Genomic DNA, 4,738 nt, shown 5'->3' on the forward strand with positions numbered 1-4,738 from the left:
TACTAGAGTCCAAAATTGTAAGAATTAGTTGCCAAAACATACAAAGTCACCTATTTGGGATTACTTTGACTTTAAATAGGATGAAGAAGTAAACCACAGGATGCAACCAAAGTTCTTTTGTGCAGTTTCAGCAAAAGGACTCAAACGTGATAAATATTCCTGAGCATGACATGTTCACCATCCAACTGATTACGCTATGCTATCACCAGGTGCTGCAACTCCATCAACAAGCTCTGAAAAAGCTTTCCAGCAGCGGAAATATGTTTGAATATGAAAAGGACGGTTCCAGATGCACAATTTAAATATCTTGCAAATAGAAATGTTTGAAAAATGGTTCCCATTGACGTCACAAATGGTAGGAAGACATGAGCTTTCATGTGTGTTTAGAACTTGCACACCTTTGGAACTTGTCTTTAGCACCGTTGGTAAAGTTGTTAAAATTGTTAATTGTGCACACTGCTAAATTCACAATTATACTAGGGAAACAGCCAGTCTTAATCCCAACGTTGCCATTATTAATTAAATATCTATATTTTCTGAACATAGGATACTGCTTTTCTATTCTAAGTTTGAGTAAATAAATCACCACTGCATTTTGGAGGCACTCTGTGGAAAGTAAAAGCTTTGCTTGCAGCTGGAAGGAGTTTGTGTGCACCATTAAAAATGCCATTAGTTGTTGATTTTTCTGTGAACCTTTGGCTTCAATCAAGCATTGTTATTACCCTAATTAAGAGAGTAACTCATAGGCCAAAAAATTAAAAAAAATTGCTCTTAAAAAACAACAGTTGAAGGGCTCAACCTATCATCAACGGCCGATAAATTAATTCAATCCCCCAACCTTAATAGAGGGTAATTTATGCACATGTGCAGAGTTAGTGCACTGGCACAAGGCAATCTGGAGCTGACAGGGAAAGAGCTGCACAAAGAACGTTTACTTGTGCAGCTCATATCAGCAACGAGGCAATCAAAGTGCTTGTCATGATGGAAATAAAACAACAGACAAATTACATTATATTGCAGTGGCAAAATAAAGGAAAATAATGAAATGTTGGAACACAATGTTCCAGTTAGTATTAATTGAAGGCAACTCTAAACAAATGGCTTTCAGTCTTGATTTAAAGAAACTCAGTGTTTCAGTAGTTTTCCAGTTTTTTGAATGTTTGCTCCAGGTTGTAGTAGCATTAAAACCAGGGGTCTCAAACTCCAGTCCTCCAGGGCCACAGTCCTGCAACTTTTAGATGTGCCCCTGCTGTACCACACCTGAATAGAATAATTAGGTCATTACCAAGGCTCTGGAGAACTGATCTACACAAGGAGGAGATTGAGACCCCTGATTAAAACGGAATGCTGCTTCTCCGTGTTTGGTTCACGCTCATTCTGGAGAAGGAGAGAAGTTTTGAACCGAAAGACCAGCGTGATCTGGAACGTTGGCACAATTTGATGCATTCAGTGACTTTTAAACCAGCACATTTATTTTAAAGTCTGAGCTGCAGGGAGCCAGACATGCCACTCCTCTAAGTGGTAGTAATCCCATTTTGACAGTTTTTCAAATTTTACACAAGACTCGTATGGCTGTTCTGCTGCATAAACTACAAAAGCTGTGACATTACCAGTAGCTTACAGATATTTTTACACATGTCGTAAGTTAGCTGCTCTGCTGTTTATAGTGATTTAATGTGATCTAGTCAAGATATAATGCTAATGTTAGCTAAGATTAGTCCTTGAATCTCTTGTTCAGTATTAATAAGCCTTAAAAGACTATATGCCCTTTATTTCAGTAGTATATATATATATATATATATATATATATATATATATATATATATATATATATATCCATTTTCTAACACCCTTGTCCCTTAGAGGGGTCAGGAAGTGCTGTGCTGTGGTGCTAATAACGCTGAGGTCATGGGTTCAATCCCCATACTGGACAATGGAAATCTAAAGTCTTTCAGACAATCAACACTTCAAAATAAAAAAGGGTGGAAAATAAAATCAACACTTCAAAATAAAAAAGTGTACAAAATAAAATCAACACTTCAAAATGAAAAATGGCTCTGAAATAAAATCAACACTTCAAAATAAAAAAGGCTGGAAAATAAAATCAAAACTTCAAACTAAAAAGACTGGAAAATACACCTTTAAGCATGTTGATTTTGAAAAACATTATATTAGAATTTTTTCCAATCTTCATTGTGGTACGATCATGCAAGTTTTTGTTATGTCGATGAAAACTCAGCATTATGTATGGCTGGTTAGCTCAGCTGGTCAGAGCGTGGTGCTAATAGCGCCAAGGTCATGGGTTCAATCCCCACACTGACTATTCGAAACATAAAGTCTTTCAGAAAATGAACTCTTCAAAATAGCAGGAGGCTTTAAATTAAACCATTATGCATGTTGATTTTGAAAAAGTCTCATTTCACAGCTTTTTTCAAGATCATGTAAGTTGTTCTTACATCGATGAAAACTTAACATTACATATGACTGGTTAGCTCAAATGGTCAGCGTGTGGTGCTTGTAATGCCAAGGTTATGGGTTCAATCCCCATATTGGCCAATTAAAATCTAAACTCTTCAGAAAATCAACACTTAAATTAAAAACTAGATGCCAGAAATCTCAGTTGACAGCAGCTGTTTCCTATCAAAAAATGTTGTTTAATGCATTTTTATTAAACAACTGTTTATCAGTAGGATTACCCCATGTAAACAACAGCACTGTTGTGTTTATAGGTCTTTGAAAGTATAAAAAAAATCACTAATGAAAACACCTCTTTGAGCCTATTTGTACAAAACACTGTCCACATTATTATCTGAAGTCATTTGAATAGAGAACAAACTTTGTCGCAGAAAGGTCTCATTTCTGAAGATATACAAGTCGAATATTTGATTCTTGAATATTTTTCCCCTCTAAACATGGAACCTAGAGTACCTGATGATTATACATAATGTATGACATTCCTTCACTCATTACATCATACTTACGAAACTTTTAGCCAGAAAATTCACAGCTAGAAAGCCCACTTTAATCTTTTATGTGCATTTAACCGCACCTCAGTAGCAAGAAACAAGGGGAATAATTTTCCAGTCATTGTCTTACTCTGTTTAGTGTCCCTTTAAGTCTTTTATTCTTGTGACATTTTACCTGCTACTTTATCTTTATTTCTTTCTCCTCTTGTCACCTCTCCAAGTATTTAGTCAAAGCTCCAGTCAATCATTGCACCAGCTGAAAAAGGTTAAGTATTCAAGCAAAAACAATGACCTTCATTCTGACAGGTTTAATGGATAAAGCAGCTGACCATAGCTGCATAGCTCATGGAGCATCTTGCTAGTGTATCACTCACCCCTGACAGTTGATGACAGAACGGTGAGATGAATGGACCTCCTGGAGGTTACGCCTGAGTTGTATATTTTCTTGGACGACGATGATGATGTTGTACCTTTGTGTGGCTAGGTCAGTGCGCAGAATTTCCCCGTCAAGTTTTATGGCACATGACAGTCACTCATATGTCTGTCTCGGGTGATAAACACTTGTCTGATCATGTGTGCAGTTTACCTTCAGGAAACATAAAGTGCCACTCATTCTTTGTCCAACCTTGGTGTGTCAATGTAGCGTGCAAGAGTGATAGAAATCTCCAGGAGCTTCTTCAAAATAAACTTTTTGCTTAAGGGTAAGTGCTGTTAATATGTAATAGTTGGTTTTTAAAAAAGAGCTACAGAGCTGCAAATTTTCAGGCAATGGGTCACAAGTTTTGATATGGCTGCTCTGAACATTTGGTAGTTTTGTTTTTCCAAGGCTTATCTTAGCTTTTCCAGAATCTAGAATGACATTTAAAAAGGGAAACCTGTCTCTCCATAGCCAAAACAGAGCAGGTGGTTTTTATACTGGGGGTTTTAGACACTGGGGCAGAGTTCTTCATTGTGCTGAAGGAGAGATAGTCCTGCTTTTGTTCCAGTGGAGGAGCTTTGCTGTACAACCCCAAGAAAGTGGGGGATATAATTTTGGCATGTGATATTTTGTGCATTATTGTGGACATTTGGGTTTAATTTGATGCTCTGAAGCCTGATGTAGAGCTTAGATGCAGCCAAAAAAATCCAACCAAACCCAACCCAAGCCAACAGACATTATGTCCAAGCCCGATACAACATGACTAATTAACACTAATTAGAGGCCTGGCCCCATAGTAAACATATTATTTTAAACTGCGGCCAGTTTAAAATGCTTCCTCATCTCTGAGTTTGCTCTCCGCTGACTTGTTAGTACAACGTCTTCTGTTTTTAGCTTTTGCTTAGCATCTTTCAGCTTCATTTTGTTGCTTGTTGTTACCACAGTGTGAGTCAAATGCAAATCTTGTGGGATGTGTGATTGATAGAAGCAGAGCAGGGCAGATTAGTTGTGCAGTGTGGTGTGCTTGTTACAGTCTAATTAACTTCTGCATCTGACTTTGTTTTTTTCCCTCAACAGGTTAAACTACCTGCTCCTCTGTTTAGATTATAATAAGTAGATTAACACAACTTTATATTTTGCATTCTCGTTTTGTTTCTCTGTGCTGTAAGGATCTTAGGCTTATTTTTTTTTAAATGCCACAGAAGTCCAAGAGTGATTATTGAACATATAATTTTCAGGGTCAAAAGATGCAGCCCCTTTGAATTGGAACATCTAACTACTTATATTTAGCAAGTACAACACTAACTAAATGTTGTGTATTTGTAACTATTTGTATGAAGAAATACATTTAGTA

Source organism: Xiphophorus hellerii, chromosome 23 (assembly GCF_003331165.1).
Source record: "Xiphophorus hellerii strain 12219 chromosome 23, Xiphophorus_hellerii-4.1, whole genome shotgun sequence".
In the NCBI taxonomy this organism is placed as follows: Eukaryota; Metazoa; Chordata; class Actinopteri; order Cyprinodontiformes; family Poeciliidae; genus Xiphophorus; species Xiphophorus hellerii.